The sequence below is a fragment of the Labrus mixtus genome, chromosome 8 (genome assembly GCF_963584025.1).
Source record: "Labrus mixtus chromosome 8, fLabMix1.1, whole genome shotgun sequence".
NCBI lineage: Eukaryota > Metazoa > Chordata > Actinopteri > Labriformes > Labridae > Labrus > Labrus mixtus.
The window spans coordinates 23423751-23442889 of NC_083619.1; positions in this window are offsets into that span (position 1 = coordinate 23423751).

Genomic DNA, 19139 nt, shown 5'->3' on the forward strand with positions numbered 1-19139 from the left:
AAAAATACTTTGAAATGTAGTTAGACACATCTTTGTAAAGCTTACTTACAAATAGAAAAGGGTCGTATACCGACCCAATAAGTTAGCACGCAGTAGTGATGTGCTCCTACTGTAGTGGGGTAAAAACAGAGGTTTTGAAAGTTATGGGGACTTCCAATCTCAGTAGTATGACTATTTCAAAAGACTAGAGTAAGGGTCTCGTGAAAAAAAACACTTAAAACTTGTCTTTTAAAAATGCAAATCCAATCTGCAGCACAGTTGGTACTTGAAAACATGTTTATTATTGCATCCAAGGGAATCAGTCATCACTGAGCTTAGCAGATAGTAGGTCTAGCAGGCCACAGCATATACAGAGGCATTGGTTGTTGATTTAAGATAAAGAATGTGAGCCTCTCTGAACCCCGGTGTACTCTACAGGTCTTCGCTTGTCTCCTGAAGTGAACACTGACTTGAGCTATGTGATGGGAGCCTGACCTGGTGTCACCAAACCATGCATTGACAGCTCACAGCTCAGCATCTGTTTCGGTTCAGTTAAAAGCTAAACCCAAATATTATTGGGGATGGCCAATCATGGTCGCAAAAAATGTGTTTTTCTGCTTCTATCTCCATCATTTCTTAATTTTTTAGGCTTTGACCCTGTCACAGACCAAGATATGATAAGACATGCACAGTTGACAAGTTGCCAACCATCAATGCAAAAAAAAAACATTGTCAGCTCCTTGTTGCTTTGCTTTTGCTTAAAGTTTACCTTTGGATTATTGCCTGACCTGACTCGTTCTTGTTACCAGTTTGTCTTTCTGACTGTTTGGTGTGGGACAAAATATCTATATGGTAATATATCGTTGTGCGTTCTTGTATGATACAATTATTGAATCTCTGGTTCCAAATATGGATATTTAAATTAAAAAAATAACCGCATTGCATGTCTGCCAATAGTCAGTACTTCAAGACTCCTCACAGTATTCCTTATGACATGAATAAGGGTGATAAAAGAAGACGAAGGAGACGATGTGATGATGTCGGACAACTGTATCTTCATAATATCATTATTGTAGACCACATATTGTGTATCGTCTTGTGAGCTTCCCTGAGTTTCTCACCCCTACTGTTTATCGACCTTCAGCCTCCTGTATGTCATCCAATTCACAATCAATTACACTGTTTGCCTGTTATCATCTGGGCTTGGGTCCTACCTTTCTGCCTGCACCGTTTTGTAATACCAGCAAGTCCAAATCTGGAACTGATTGTTTTCTTTGTTGTCCGGGAAAATAAACTGTATCGTCTTGTGTGTTGGACTGTTGGCCAGACAAATCATGACATCTGAAGAGGGACGAAACAATGGATCGGTGTGTTAAAAAAAATAATGGACTGACTATTAGATAAAGAAAAAAGTCATTATTTGTAGGTAGCTCTATATTGGTTTTGCAGAAAGCTTTACTATTGATGTTCTTCACTGGTGATAATGTTGTATAATTGGACACTAGTGGTGGGTGGGCCTGTTTTTACAGTAATATATGTATGGTTGAGATAAAGCTGCATTCTATTACAGTTCAAATGTACCACCTGTACCAGATAACCATACATCTTATCTATCTGATATATCTGTTATTGGATTTTGTTTACAACCTTTTCCATTTCCTCTTATTGCTCTGTAAACGGACGTCATTACAGCTGGCTTCTTCCACTACAGTAAAATCAGTTCAGTCAAAGATCTCCTATCAGCTTTAATGAGGGGATTTTAATTGAAAGGGCAGTTAAGCCCATGAAAGCAGTAGGAGGCATGGCACATCGCTGCAAGCAAGTGACCTTGAGTAACCTTCACAAAGTTCCCCCGCAAGAAATAAGCTAATATGGATTAATTCCTTTCTGTCTGAAATGCCAATTAAATTAGGAATTAACTTTATTTCTTGCTCGGACTGATTATCAGAGATTTCTTGATCCTGTGATTGGTCTCTACAGCTCTCCCATAACAACAATAAATGAGTATCATCTAGTTCACTGGCAAATAATTAAGGATTATCCAGTGAGACTGTGTTAATTATGTGAACAGCGACAGCAGGATCAGCCTGATGAAGGGTTCAGTGGTGTCTCTATAATGACCAGTGGCAGTTAAAGGACAATTTCATCAGATATGAGCATCTTGTATTTACAGTATATCTGAAAGCCAGTCCTTACACGGTGTGGTGCATTACTATATATGGTAGATTGATGTCACACGTACAGTAACATAATTATATACTTTTCCACCTTCCCATGATTATCATGGGTAGTTATTATCACTGAATATTATCTACCCTATTTTCCTCCCACTGTAGGCTATACACTGATCTGTATGGAGAGATTTGCATTGGCTTAACATTTTAAGCTCTCCTGCTGATGAAAAGATATATAGGGAATGTTGAAATTTCTATTTTTACATGCTCCTTTAACGATGCATATGTAATGGTGTTTCTTTTTTATCCAAATAATAAAAGTTGTTTAATCTGTTTTTGTTTTTAATGAAATCTCAGCCAATCATGTGCCCACCAAAGTGAGTCTGTTACCAAGTCACCTCTGCACATGTTTTGTTTGAAGCTGTCGGACTGAGGGGAAGAGCTTTCCTCCTATTTCAGCTGCAATTCCAACAGAAAGCTTTTGTCTTGTAACCGTGCTGAAGAGAGAGCGAGCGAAATGAATAATTGATGCTGTGAGATGGATGGATTCCCCTCTGTGGAAAGCCGGTCCAATTGTGTCTTGTATTACCTGGAATGAGGGGTCGGCTGTGCATTATCCGCAACCCCTCCATAAGCCATTTTTGCAGTGTTTAGCTCCACATATTCAACTATTTTCCTCTTGTGTTTGTTCTCTTTCACTTGCCCTTACTTTAACTTGAACTCTTTGACTTCCACAACTGCTCTGTTGAAAGAAAGGTAGAATTCACTTAAAGGTGAAGGCTTTTCAATTGTGTTTTCAGTCTTGTAGATATCTATCAAATTCCAAAACAAGCATGAAACAAAATTAACAAAATGAGCCATTTAAGCCATCTTAGGTTTGTGTGTCTGTCGTAATTAGGGGTGGGACAATATATCGATATATCATCGTCTGGAGTTGTTGTATACTATTATCTAATCGCTAGTGCCAAATATATATATTTTAGATATGTGTGGCTCGAAACAGATTTCCCTGCAAACACTTCATGAGTGCTCTCGGTGTTGCTAAAGACTAGAATGATTGTTATATGAACAGAATTTTATTAGCCTAAGAAGTTGTAGATAGCAGGATAAAACAAGAAGCAGGAGAAGACAGCGGGACAATATTGGTTAAAAACAAGGATGAAGCATGGTAAGAGATAAAGCTGACACCAAATTGCAGTCAATAATACTGTACAGCGATCCCACCCTTACCTTTTGAGGGGCTTTGTGTATTCTACGGTTAGTCAGATATTGTGATGTATCATTATGTGATTGTCTTGCAATACAACAACTATGGCAGAATGAGTGATATAAACATTATTGTAGGCTACGTATCGCGTCTCGTACATCGTCCCATGACTTACCCTGAGATTCCCACCTCTAGTTGTCATGGGAACTGTTTACCAACCTGAGTGTTACTATTTACAGTTACATCTTTCTGTTCCTGCATATGAATATCAGTACGTCAACAGGTATACAATGTATACTTTTTCTGATTTAAAAATGTTACTGTCACACAAGTGTTACATTTTTGCCAAGGTCCACTGCGGTAACTAAATGCTAGAAACTGTTGTTAGCCAACAATAACAGAATTAATTGAAGACAGAGCATGGGGACGATTTTATATTTTCGCAGAAGACGTCTGTGCCTTTCACATGAATTTGTCATGTCTTAGAAAAAAATATGCTTCATACAACGAAGTGTAGGCAAACTAATGGCAACACTGCCACTATCTACAAAACGTAAGCCATGATTATCTGATGGTTAATTGGAACATTTGGGAAAGGAGACACTTGTATATCTCTCTCAAGCAGAAGACTTTTGTTTCTGATAGTATTCTGTCTGCACTCAACAAAGTTGAAACACCGTAACCCTGCACATGAGTGACTTTGCATTGCTCTGCAGCTCAACAGTGCGCCCGTGGTTCAGGTCTGCACAGTGGTCGCACATCGGCTGGATAGACAGAAGTACGTTTGGCTGTGACCTGTTGGCTTGTCCCTTAGCTGGGAGCTGAAGTGTGCCATGACATTGAAAGAGAGGGTGTGAACATTAAAGTGGCACTGGACACCTCCGCGTGACCATTTTTTTTCACTTTGAACGCAGCGTGATGCTGCAGCTATTTTAGAGCAGACAGTTGAACCCCGGTCAGAGAAAGGTGAAAGAATAAGTGCCTGTGTGTGAAATGCTGAAGGGATTGTTATTGGCAAGCAGCAGTCATTTTACACTTTTATAACGGCAGTGAATAATGAATGAGAGGCAACTTGTGAAAATGTCTGGAGCACATCACCGCTTCATTCCCAGCATGATGTTCAATGACTGCCGATAAGAGGAAAACTTTTTCTCTCGTCTGCGGAAAAGCAGTAGAAGCCTTTGGGTCAGCAAAACAACTTATTCACTATTTCTCCCTCTGAATATTGTCAGTTTACTTTTTCTTTATAGCACCAGACTCAGCAACCGTGTTTTGTAAAAGACAGCGAAAGAACCACTGTTGTACAAAAACTGCTGAGGTCAGTAGTCTTATGGATACTACCTTTTGAACCCAAGCACTCGTATGAAATTTAACCACCCCTCTGCAAGATTAATTACCCGATGAGAAAGCCTTTTATGGCGGAGGTTTATCACAGGGGAGAGGTCCTACCTGCAATTCTTTTATTTCACTGCAAGACATTATTGGTAAAGAGAGACTGTTGATCATATTCTCCACCACTTATCCAATCACGACCAATCCAAGAGAAGATCTGAGAAGCCCAGTGGAAATTGGAGATAGTTATCAGTCATCTCAGCCCAACCGGATAGAGAGGCGCTGAGTGATATGGTCTGCTTGGATGTCACCCACGAGGGGGATGTCAGGGGGAAGGTTTATGAGAGCACACAAAATAGGTGGCCATTTATGTATTTAGGTGGCCATCTGCAGCGATGGGATGAGTGCAAGGTTTATGGTTACCCCAGTTCCTTTTCCAGTTCACTTGGAAAGCATTTATTTATCAATGTGCTATAGTGCTGCTCATCCACAAGGTCATATTGTTTTTGACATGTATTGCTTTCAGAATCGTTATTACCCTCCTTGAGCCAATTTCAGAGCCCGGCTGAAACATCAATGAAGCGATAGTATCACCCAGTGTTGGGTTATTGTAGAGATATCAGCAACAACAGATGTGTTTGCAATGAGAAATTAGGAAACAGTAAATTGCTGTAATAAATCTTTTTGACTATTGGAGGCCATTTTTACCAATGGTTCAGATGATTCAAATGCTTCAAATTAAGTTCTTTTGTTACCCAACTAGAGGTCTTCTTCCGAGTTTTTCTTGAGTGTTTAACTGTTTCAGTCTACCAGTTAGGCGAGTTTTTGTCTGAATAGTATTTAAACTAAAATAATGAAGGCAGATGATAACAATGATCATGTGTTTCAGTATATTTTATGTGAGTCAAATACGTTTTTGAATGTTCATCACAAATCAAGAAGCAAAAAAAAAAGGGATTCATTCAATTATTTTTGAGATGAGTCGTGTTTTTTTTCTACATTTCATTTGGCTAACTCTTGAAATATTCAATGAGATACCCAATTTTTTTCTCCTGCTGAAAGCTGGGAGGTTAACAGGGATGATACTAATCATTCCCCTGCACTGATAATTGCCCAATATTATCATATTACGTGCCCTCATTAGATGGATATTGATTCTCCTGCCCAGAAGGATACCAGTGGTTCAGATATCCAACCAAGAGCAGTAAAAAATATTACTCTGCCTACAGCTGCGGAGCTGAAGTCGTTTAAAGTCTTTTAAAAAGTTAAAACTTGGAAATATTTAATTAAAAGCATCCATTAACATATGGCCCGTGGCTCGAGAAAATGGAATCCTAGGCACAAATGGCAAAGCTATAATTCAATCCTAAAAAGGGAGCTCTGTCAATAGGCATCAGGTAAGGTCAGGTACTCCATAATCTCCATCTGCGTCTTCCAGCTGAGTTATGATCTCTCGATTATATTACAACATAAAAAAAAATTTGCCCAGGTTGTGTGTATAATTGAGTTGAATTGACTAAAGGGAGACTAAAGGATTCACATTACAGTTTAATCCTCTCTCTCACAGCGGGGGGTCATTGAAATGTGGGCAGAGAGCTGCAGATAGCCCAAGATTCCCAGCCTTGATGCTCCACTCTGCAGATTACAAGATGAAATTAATCCAGTGGTATCTGAAGGAATGCAGGCTTCAGATATATCTCAAAGATTTTGATGCTTTGAAGGTTGTGAATGTATGGTAGTGATTAACCAGAAAGGTGAATGTGGGAAAAACTCCAACCTAATTCTAATAGTATGTCATCATTATGGATTCTAAGATACTTTTGATACCACATGTTTTAAAAACTGTACAGTCTCCGTCAATTAGATGATCGATAGTATCAAAAAGTACCAAATAAAAGAAAACTACTGATCATCAGTCATCTTTTCAAACAAATGAGAGAGCAGCTGTGGTTGTTTAAATACACAGGTCCGTTAACGATCACATTTCTCCAGTCCTTTTGGTGTCTCATTAAGATGCAAAAGTTATGTTTATGTCTGACAAACAAAGAGTAGAGGAGGTGACACAAGTGTAAACAACTCGAATACCAATAATAACTTATTTGCGCAATTTAGACCTCGTGCAGGAGTCTGCCTGCATTTTCTGGTAATTCAAAAACAAGAACTGATGCAGAATTAGGTGCCTGGACTTCTATTTTTGATGCCATGAGGTCTGAACACGTGTCAATATCTTTTTAAGAAGCCTGAAGCACTCGGAGGGTTAAGCATAAAAAGCCTTTAATTCATCAGGGCTACACAGATTCATAAAAAAACATGCCAACATGTTTCAGCCATATTGGCCTTCATCAGGGCAGATACAAAATGGCCGTCAAGCTACTTCCTTTAAAGGTTTACAGCCAGTCACATGATCAGTAGTTTTGTAAAAAGGTTACACATTTGAACAATGAAAGTTAAACATCAAAATGCTGCGGAGCGAACCAAATCAAACAAATAATTAAAAGAAATCGGGACATATTACAAAGTGACAGTTTTCTGCCATCAGTAATTTGCTTTTATATTTAGTCACTTTTAAATATTGTAATTCTCATCTGCCTTGATATCATGTGTACATTGTGATGTTTAACTTTCTTTGTTTAAATGTGTAACCTTTTTACAAAACCATGTGACTACTACTGATCATGTGACTGGCGGTAAACATTTAAAGAAAGTAGCTTGGCGGCCAATTTGTATCTGCTTTGATGAAGGCCTTCATGGCTGAAACATGTTGCCATGTTTTTATGAATCTGTAGCCCTGATGAATTAAAGGCGTTTTTTTATGCTGAACCCTCTGAGTGCCTCAGACTTCTGCGGAAGTTGGATCCCCGTACTGAAGAGCACCAGAAGGACGGATTATCAAAACTTCTTTCAACACCCCATGCAGCACTCAGTGCATCTGCTTTTTGACCAGTCATCAATATCGTTTTTTTTTTTTTTTTTTTTACTAATATCATATCAATGTTGAAGAATCTGGCATCTGAGTCTGAAGTCTTTTCAGTTCTTGACATGTCAAATAAATACACTTCACTGTTCTTTCCTTGACCACAAGGTTGCTGGTGAAAATAGAGATATCACAAGTTAGAGGCTTTATCCAACATAATAGACATGTCAGGATAAACTCTTCCATCTCACTTGTTAAGCAGTGTTATGTTAATTAAATGTACGCAACCTTGACTTTTCTACATTCAAAAAGACCTTGCAGGATTCAAAGCATACATCAACAACGCCTGTATGAAGGAGGTATATTTAAGCAGGATTCACAGCATACATCAACGAAGTCTATTCCAAGGAGGGACAATATATTTTATTGAACAAAAATCAGCTTTTATCCCTCTACTCTTAATTACCATGAAAATAGTCTTTTTTTAGACCACATGAACTACATAAGACAACTCATCTTGTAATAATCGTTTTCTTCGGGGGTCTCTATAGTGAAAAGAATTCCCTTGGTACTGTTTTTTGACGATCCTTCTCCCCTAAGAGAATTCATGCTAAGGAAAGCCGAACATTGGTAATGTATTCTGAATTAGGAAACAAACACAAGTAGCAGTTGAGGTTCAGTCTGTGGTTATTCAGGCGCCTAATTATGAGTGTTGGTTTTATAGGATTTTAATTTACGAAGGATGAGTCATTCAATGGAGGCTCCAGTTGAAGGGGAGAGTGGTGTCTTTGCAAAACAAAGTAACAATGAGGTCTGCTCCATCAGAGGTCATGTGAAATACAACGTCTCTCATCATGGAAAAGATGGATCATTTGATTAAACATGCTCCATTTCAGGACCAAAAAAAGAAGATCTTCTTTTAAAAAATGATTACTTTAACCTGGCTGCTTATATAATCTAATTATACATAATTAATTTTTACTTTTTGAAGCCCTTCCCTTTGTTTCTCCCTTCCTAAATGATCAGGAAGTTTTCTCCTCCGATAAACTTCTCTGATATACCGTCAACTTTCTGATTCCTCACAGCGTTTTGACACAGTCTGTTACACTTGATGTAAAATTAAATCCATGTGTTGCCTTGATATGATACTCATTTAATTTCGTCTCCATGTAAACGAATTACATTGTTGCTGTTTTCCCCGTGTAGTTCAGTCTGTACTAATCAAGATGGAAATTTCAAAAACAACTTAATGAATTCAATCCTGTTCACTCACGATGAATATTCATCGTTTTCTCACTTGATGAGTACTGGCGATGGATTAAGCTGTTAATTTTGATTCGATAAGATAAATATTTATGCACTCCCACGTTAAAAAAGATGCAGGCTTTCACAGGTGCACCAATATAATTCCTCCATTTTTCATTTGTCTCTAACACCACAGTTCACTGTCTGGCAATTAATCATCTATTATTAGAAATGGCATGCTTCTTACTGGCAATAATTAAGGGCAGTGTAAACACTCAACAGAGAGGCATCGTGCCATTTCTGACTGAAAGGATCATATCAGACACATCTGAAGTTTTGTGTTTCTTTTGTCAGGTCCAGACTTCTGTCTGTAAAACGCTCCTCCACATGCTGCTGAATTATTCCAGTTCTGCTTCAGAGTCAATGATGTAAAGTACATGGATGGGCTCAACACAGTTTAAATTACATGTATTTCAAATGACTCTCAAAACCCTCTTTCTCAATACAAAACCCCAGTTGGGACCTGAGTTTGTATTTAATCTTACTTTCTGTCAATTTATTCTCCATGTCTGAGTGTCCTCAGGGCTTTTTCTTTTTGGATGGAGTGTCCTTGTTTTGAAAATTATTTCATAAATGTTGGGTGTTTGTAGGTCTTCCAAAAGTCTGTTTCAAAGTTATGTTTAAAATGGTGCAGTGCAGTGCGGGAAGCATTAAACTGATCCAACAGATTGATTTGCTTGCTACTAGGGATTAAAAAATGAATCGTGAGGCAGTTAAAAATCGATTCAAAGGTGTCAAGGTTCACATCGGTTCTCTGAAAAACTAATCGCAGTAATATCGTGAGCATCGGCAGCTGTAGCGCAGAGGCGGTTGGTTGTAACAAGCAGACGTTATCATGGGAGCTGCGGAGGCCAAACGAGCGCAAGAGCCAAAGAGATTATGAGGTCGTTGGTGTTTTGATGAAAAAAAATTAAAGGAATCTTTTTCAGTCATCTCGTAATTTTTCTTCAGTCTCATTTTGTAAAATAAATCGTGAGAGTATCGTATCGTGAGTTGAGTGAATTGTTACATCCCTACTTTCTACCCCTTGTGAAATATCTGGTACTTTTCTTCCATGATGACATCAATCTGCATTGAAGATCATGTTCATTTCAGATACAGAAAAACACCAGGACTGATGCTCTCTTGCAAAAAAAGATCCAGTGAGCATAAAGTCTTGTGTTTGCTGAGCACCAGTGTTTGAATGTCCCATCTTTCTGCAGTGATTTTTTGTGAACTTCCTTGCATTACCACACTTAACTTCCTCACTGTGTTTTTAGTTGTGGTCAGAGGTTAAACCTTTTTAAAAAAAGTATAACAAAACAGACCAGCAAAACAGTTCTTTATTAGTCTGATGTCAGTGAAGAGTACTGGTGTCAGCAGCTGGTGTAGGCAGGAGATAGATTAATATGCTTTACCCTGTGCATGAGAGCTACCTCACATTCCCTGCATCTGTTTGGAGCGTCGGCTGTGCACATCTGAAAAACTGAACTTGACGCAGTTGCATGGTGCAGTATGCACATGACCAGTAGGGGGAGTGTAGAGGAAGGAGGGGATGTGACAGCAGCAGAGACAACAATGGCAGACAGTTTTGAAAATGATGACAAACCGAGTCCACAATAATCCACATCTGTGTGACGTGTAATTTCCACTGCACAGCGACAAACCCGCCTGTCAAAATGTCTGGTTGGAGACATCACATCCTTGTGAAGATGAAAATGTTGGAGAAACAGCTGTGCAGATGATGCCAACAATGTGTTCTGTCCACCGGTCATCATTCGCACAGAGCTGATCTGATGCTACAATTGACAACTGATGTAACTATTATGTGAGTTTAGTTCTCAGAATTACTTCAAGAGATATATTTTCCAGTCACACCTGTCGTGCCAAGAAAGTGAACAATTATTTTCATGACGCAGCCAGTGTTGTATGAGAACACAAGGTTGAAATGCAAGTATATCTCCGGCCTTACTCTGTAGGGGCAGATACCCTGCGTTTTCAATGTTTCAATTCTAGCTAGCTTGACAATACCAATGTACAGTAATCTCTGGGAAACATCAAGACATGGAAACAGAGGGCAGTTGCAAGGTCTTAGTACGCTCCTGTTGGATCACCAAAGTTGTATATCCACCAGTAACTAGGTCCAGAATTCCTTACACAAGAAAAGCTTGTAAAGTCATTCAGTAGCAGTGTCACCCCCCCCCCCCCCCCCCTTTATATGACTGCTACTGTATATCTCAGTGTGTCCACTAGAAGCGAAACCCACCTACAGCCAAATCAATTCCATTTGGCCCTTGGGAAGTTGGGGCTGATCCGGAGACCTGAAAAATACACTGTTAGCTAGCCTGTGCATGCTCCAGCCCTTTGATCTTCACCTTGGGAGCCGTCTTCATCATCTCAGGTAGAGCCATCAGCGGCACACACAGGCATTCAGAGAAAATGACTGCACAACTGGAGACTCAATAAGACCAGCCTCCTGTTGAGAGAGCTCGGCTGTGGGATCTGTCGACAAGCGAGGGCTCCTTCTCTCTCTCCCAGCCACCCCTGAAATATTTATCACCACAACTTATCGCCCCTTGATCAATTATCCACCTGCCATGAGGTGGCAATAAATTATTTACATGCTCCTGATAAGCATCTAACCCATTGATTTTTGTCACTCATTTGAGATGGATATACTGGAAGGGGGTTTTCTCTCGCTCTTTCTCCTGACATTTGGCCAGTCACCGTGGGGAGCGAACCAGAGCAGACAGTTTAGATTGAAAACAGGAACCAAACACCTAAAAAGCTTTTCAACTAGAGACACGCCATGGTTGGTGGTATGAGCTGTTTTCTATTTTACAATACTTTTTATATCAAACAACATTTCGAGGCAATTAATGATTACTTCTTTATGATCTTACTTAATCATTTTTGTTCTTAAAATACCAGAAAACTTCAAAATTCCCAAACAAACAAGTCAACAGTGATGGATTGAAACTGTTATTTCAGTTGTGTTATTCATTAAGCAAGTGTCCTTACCATTTATATAGAAGTACTTCTGTGCTTGTTTCATTTTTACTCTTCTTCTGAAGTTGTTATTGTTCTATGTATTGTCTACGCAGCAATTTCCCCGTATCCCAGACAAATTTCTCCCGAGGGAGACAAATAAAGAAACCTTGACTTTGAAATAGTCGACTCTCTACCGCGGACATTTTCATACTTAAAAAAAATCTGCAGCCCAATTGAAGATTTAACAGTCTTATTGGGACTACCCACACTCTTAACCACTCAACTCTGATTAAAACTTGAAAGTTAGATGGATTATTTCACTATTTTTTAACTTCTTTAACCAAATTGATTTCACATTAATGTGGCCTATGGTAATGCAGTACAAATATACAGGATAACATAACAGAAACATCAAACAGAAATACGCAACTTTACAGAAATACACAATTTGTAATATCAAATTCTAAAATTGAAGAAGAAATACCATCATTTTGTACATTTCCGCTTGTAATCCAGCTTGCAGTAACTTTAAGGCCCACAAGGGGGGCTGCAGAAACACTGCTCTTTCAGGCTCTTTGCCTTAATCTGCATTAATAAGGCAGCATACTTTTTAATGATATAAGCATCTCATTCTTGTATTTGTCCTTTGTTCTCCACGCCCAGCTGTCCATTCTTTTATCCGGAGCACCCTAATATTACCAAAATACTTCTCCTCATATATCCTCCCTTCTGAGCAGACTGTTAAAGACTTGGCAATGAAAATGGGGAGGGGAGAAAAAAGCAATGGAACACAGCATAAAAGTTGGTCTTAAAAGTTTTCCCTCTGAAGTAAAGTATTCTAGTGCTGCCTCTGATGAAAGCCTCCCATCTTCCATTACAGCATAACTGAGTAACTTATCACTAAAGCTGCCGGCAGGTTAGCCCGACATTTTCATCAAATCTGTTGATTTCCTTGGGTTTCCTGGTGGCCTGAAGCATCATGAATCTGAGTTGAGAGATGCTGAATATTGTGAGGTATTAATCTATTATAAAGCCAGAAATGCAATAAGACCCACATGCATAATATATACGGAGCCATTCATTAAACCTGTAACATTTCAAAATACTTTCCTCAGTAGTCCTCGCTGCCATAAAGCAGCCGGTTCAATCACAAACTTCTTTTGTGTCCTCACGGCCTCTGCAGCCTTTCATACCTATTTTTTCTTATTTACCTGTTTGAGATGAATTATTTCACCCCTCCATTTCCTCTCACAAGAACACCACTGTCGCCAATTCATAATGTTTCCACGCCGTGCCAACACTAACATATGCTGGGTGCCACTAAGAGTTGAAAAGAGAAATTGAAATGTAACTTTCTTCATAGCCACGGCTCCGCGGTTTCTACAGACTCACCCTGCCAGAGGAAGATTGATTGCAGGGGAGATTGAGTTTGAAAGTCAGTTTTCAGCGTGGATAAGGCACTCAAGATTAGTTTTTAAAATGATGTGTAGATGCTTTTTGGATTTGGCAAGAGAAAGGTTGGACGCAGACCAAACTAATTTTTGTACCGTTTTCCCGCCTCCCTCAAGTGTGAAACATCTCACAGAAGATCTCCGTTTTAGATGAATTTCACGGTTCTGTGATTTTGTTTAGCTCACGGAAAATCTGAAACATTTCTCCTGCAGTCAGAGTGCAAAGATCTCTCAATCAGAAGTACTCTGCTGCTTATTTTTTTTACTTCAAATATAAACTTTCTACTTCCATTTTGCATTCTCTCTGCGTGCTCCTCTTCCTCTCTCGTCCTTAAACATTTTCCAAAGCGAGCCGGAGGACTTCCGGATGTGTTCAGACAACTGTAGATGTCAAGACAAGTCCACAAGGCATATTAAACAGATCAAAGACTACGAGATTAATAGCTATGCCCAGATGGAAAACCGGGTAATTAATGAGAGGCTTAACAGCAAATTAAATAGACGGCAATGCAATTATGGAGGTGAGTGTTGATCAATAACCTTGACTAGCAGCCTCTGGGATAGTGCATCATACAATAGAACGCTGTTTATTTGGTCTATCAGCAGAGAAACATCCCTAGATGAAACAGCAGGGGTGTGTGCGTCTGAGGGTGTGTGTTGGTAAAGATAGGAGCAAATGCGTGTGTAACAGATTGCTTTTTTGCTGTCACAGACGTACAGTATGCCAGATTGAAATGTCGCTTCCAGTCTGTAAAATGAGCAATCAAGTCACTTATGAATTAATTCATCATTGATTAGACCCCTCGCGGGTATTTATATTCACTGTAAGAACACGAGGGTTGGCCTCATGACCCCCTGAAAATCATCATTAAACCGGTAATGAGAAGTTGTTTTAAATTAGCATTCAAAGGTAGTGGGTGAGCCTAATTGGTAGCAAAATATCATTCGAAAAAGGGTATAATTAACGGTTTTCATCTCAAACCCTGCTGTGTGTATTGGATTATTGAAGATGTAGCCTGAATAAGTACTTCAAGAAGGAGTGTGTACTGCTGTGTATGTAACCTTGGGATAGTTTAAAACCTCAGTAACTAAGACCTTAAAGACAGAACAATCAGTCTTCCTTTTTTTTGGCTACTTTTTGAGAATAAATAAATAATGAAGCCTTCTCAAGCTAAAGAATCCAGCGATGCAATATGGATTTATTTCTAATCACATTGCTCCCAGTGTCCCATGCTTCAAAGGGATCTCAAGGTTTCCTTTTTTTTTTTAAAGGTGCCCTGTGGACTTCTCATTGTAAACAAACTGCAGTTTCATTTGCATTTAATATTTCTCTCCAGAATGCTCTGTGTTCATCCTTTAAAGTTCAATAAATGCTGTATTGATTGTATTGTCTAACTCAGGGGTCTCCAACCTTTTTTCATCTGAGAGCTACTTTCAAAAAATGAAAGTGGCCAAGAGCTACTTGCATCAAATCGCTTGCATTTATTTACATAGCTCAGCTGAATTAAGCTACTGTTTGTACATATTGCAAGAAGCCAATGCTTATCAATAATCTTAAATTCACATCAATGTCCAAGAAAACATTAGTACTTCATACTTGTTTTTATGGGCCAAATATATGAATAGCGGGAAGACGTGCATTTACCGTCGTCAGATTTTTATTTTTATTTTTAACACAGCCGGTCAACCTATAGGCGAGCTACTGAAAACCTGCCCGCGGGCTACCAGTAGCTCCCGAGCTACCTGTTGGAGACTCCCTGTCTAACTCATCAAACCTGTACAGTGTGTTTCTACTGCTTTAAGACCAGACCGGTTTACATAAGCTCAAGGTTTTCTTCTTTTCTTCTCTTTGCCAAAAAGATTATAACGTGGAATTTCTGCCACCAGCATCCTTTAAACCCTGTGGATTCAGGATGAAATGTGCATTCTGAATGGAGGCATTGTCCAACTTAGTTTCAAAGTTTTTCAAATGAAAAAACTTTATGGACTTGAAAAAATCAAATTACTAAGGTTAATAAATCTTACAGAAAGTGTGCTGTCAAATAATGTGTTCTCTCTTTAAAAGGCATGCCATGCAACATTCTGAATATTGCTAAAAAAAAAAAATTTCCCACCTAGTTCAACACATTGTGGAGTAAAGTCTTCCTAAAAAGAGAGTGAATTAAAACTCCCTGTAGATGTTGAAATGTCTGTGTGGTTTGGTGTATGTGTGGGGAAACTAAACGTCCCCTAAAAGCCAGAATGGCCAAACATAAGAATGCCATCTGCACAAAAAAAAAAACCCAGCTGATCAGGCAAAATCTGGCTCAGTGGCTTCTATGCAATTTTGGGGTATCAAGAGAATCTCCCCATTATAAAGAGGCAGGTGACATCATTAACAAACCCCTCCGCAGAGAGGCTTACTGGATATTCACATTTAACACCACTGAGCCATATGGTCTTAATGAAGAAATGAATTTGTCTTGTGTGTTGTGATTTGCTCTGTTTCATGTTTCACTCTGAGGCTCAAACGTGACGCCGTCCTCTCAGGGAAGTTGTGTCAAGGTGTTGTACTGTCGCAAGAGTAGGTTACAACTGAAGGAGAACAATGGATCTTTATTAACTGAAGAAAAATACTTTCTATGGCCTTAAAAGATAAATGTATCTAAACGTATCAACTTGGAGATGGATATCATTACTTGTAGTCTGATTGTACTTTACTGGCACTTGTCTGGTGAAACAGGACAGGAGGTGTGGGGGAAGTGTGGAGACAGGAGGTGGGGGTAGGGAGCTTGGAAGAGAGCATTGGAATTGTTATGAAAATCTGCTCTGAAAGTGACAAAGTAAGCCTTTAAAAATGGTCCATGAGGAAAAGTGCTGCTTCGTTGTGGATTTTGTTTCCTGCAGTGCCGCAAATGGCCTCTGGGGTAACTTGCCAGGACGGTTCTCTAAATTAATATAAATCAAATCAAGTTTATTTGTATAGCACATATAAAAACTGCTTCATCTGACCAAAGTGCTTTACAGGCAATGTATAAAAAGAAAGGAATACAAAATTAATCTATACATATATAGCTACATACACGTACATATACATACACATAATACACACAAACAAATATATATGCTTGAAGCTAAATATAGCCAAATACAACTTCTGTTTCATGTCTAATGTTGCCACAAGGAATAGCTTATTTTCTAAGGAGAAGGAGACAACTACCTGACAACTCAGTTGATGTGGTGGTCTTTACTGCCCATCTAGTTTCACATTCGGGGCTGGGGTACTACCAACGTTGATACCACCCATCAATACCTGAAGTCATGAACGGAGCCTGGGTTCATTGAAGGTGGTCATGTTGTTTGAGTCGTGACTAAGGGCCATGTGGTAGGTTATGTAACTCATCAGTAGGGTATAAGCATTGGGATGACGGTCTTTACAGAGTGTTTATCCTTATCAAAAGTGTGTTATATTTATTTCAAATAAATGGTATTATTCCATCTATGCTAGTTCTGCTGAGTACAACAATGGTGTATTTATTTTCATATTGCTACTAAACAGCACATCTTGTGGTGAAAAACTCAATAGGATACCATCAAAAGGGAGCAACACAGCATCTTCATCGGTTTGGTTGACCCTGGCTATTAGCCCATGGAGGCTAACAGTCGCGTATAATTTGGAGCGTGGCTGAGTTTACTGACAGGTGGATGTGTTACAGCACCAACTTTTTCCATGTTGCTTGGCTGACTGAAAGTTAGGGTTGAGACAGCATTTACAATATTGCGACTGCAATCATTGAGCTTCAAAAGTCTGGTTCAGAAACCAACTGGTGACGTCACATACACTACGTCCATGTTTTATATAGTCTATGGTTATTGTACGCTGCAGAAACAGCCTTTGTTGAGACACGGCTTTGACCACAGGATGTGCCAAAGGAAAACAAAGTTACACACAGGAGCTTTAATATACACCTGAACAAATCCTTGCATTGCAGGTAGAGTGTCATTTCATTCAGGCATTCATGATCTCAAGTATAACATCACTAGCATCCATCAGAAAAACTTTCCATCTTCACTTGCAGGTGGTGTGCTGTCACATGTTTTGTTGCTTAGACTTGTTTCAGCCTTTGAGATATGTTTGTTGGGAGTACTTTTTTCAAAAGGAAATAATAACCACATCCAGTATGTGGTTATTATTTTTACTGACAAGCACCATGATCTTTGCTCTCTTGAACCGCCATCTTCCGGTACTCCCCGAAGTAGAAAACACGCTCGACATGGCGCCTTTCACCTCAGAATATTTATTCCTTCATTTGTTATTTTTTTTGTAATCCTCCTGTGCTGAGATTTATTTTCATTACTCTGTTGCTTTGGGGACCATGACACGTTTTGATGAGACTGGGACTCAAATGGGCTGATATGTTGAAGGATGTTTTTTTATTTTTTTTTACTAAAGCTATGGGTGGTACTGTGCTTTGTATTTCTTTTCTCTTTACTCCCCTCTTGTCAAAACATATATGTGTTATGTGTTCCTTGCAGGCAGGGAAGTCAGTAGTGTTTCTCTTGTCTTCATATCGTGCTTTTAGTGAGAGACACTGCAGGAGCAACTTCCTATCCAAGTGTTTAGGGTCTACAAGTTTGGGGAGTATATATAACATTGTGTTTTTTACATGTGACTCATTACTAAAAAGTTATGTGTCATCCTCGGAGTGAGTGATAGTTTTACATTTTGTGACAAAGAACAGTCAAGGGCTGATCAGACTGTTTTTATGGAACTGCTGCTTCATTACACTCACTTTTTAATCCCCTGCATTGTAGATTTGAAAGGATATGGATTAAAACAAATTCCCTTTTACATGTGCCAGGCTTTAATTTTTCCAAGAGGCACTTTTATTGCAAGAGAACAGTAGATACCGCTTTCAGAGCTTATTACTGAGCCCACTCCTTTGTTTCCCTATCTTGCCAGCTGAATTTAAAAAACACTTTGTCTTCTCCTGATGTTTTATGGGAATTAAATCACATTTAATATTGAAGCTATCCTCCCTGGGAAAAAAAAGAGGCATTGTTGTTTATTCAAACTGCTTTAAACAGCTTGTGTCTGTATCCAGTGCCAAAAAGAAAGTTGTTTGGTTTCCTTATTGCATTTTTAAAAAATGAGGCTAGGGAGGTGGCAGGCACTTATGATGACCATCAATCCTGTGTCATGCAAACACTCGACATAGGTAACTATAGGTTCTATTGGTTAGAATCTGCCGATACAGGGATTACCGTTATCACATTTATTCTGATACTCTGAACAAGGGGATGTATTTCCTTTTTCTTCAAATCAACCTGTAGAAATAGAATAGAAAAGAGGTTGAAGCGAGTGCTGCTCTGGGTCAGAAAATGTCGAGGAATCAAGTGCTCTTGAAGGATAGGGGACAGAGGTCAAATAGCTAATAAATAAATGACTTTCCGGACTACAGAAAAAGTTCATTGTGAAGAAAAGGCAGTCTAAAGTAAAAATCAGAGGCACTCTGGTTCAGTATAAAAATCCTTTATTGAACAGGACTGTGACTACGTGTTTCAACTGAGACTTCTTCAGGACATCTCACAAAAAACACTGAACCATATGCTTAGGATCTTAATGAAGACCATTTTTTAAATTTTCTCCTTGTGCAACACATCAGGATTATTACAACATTATCTATAATATATACATATTATTATTAACAACAGTATCACAGTGTCACAGTCCCTGTAACATTCAATGTTGTAGCCATGCTAGTCTGCTATATGAACAATGGAATTCACAGTTTCACATCAAAATCTTTGCATTAAAACTAGGTTTT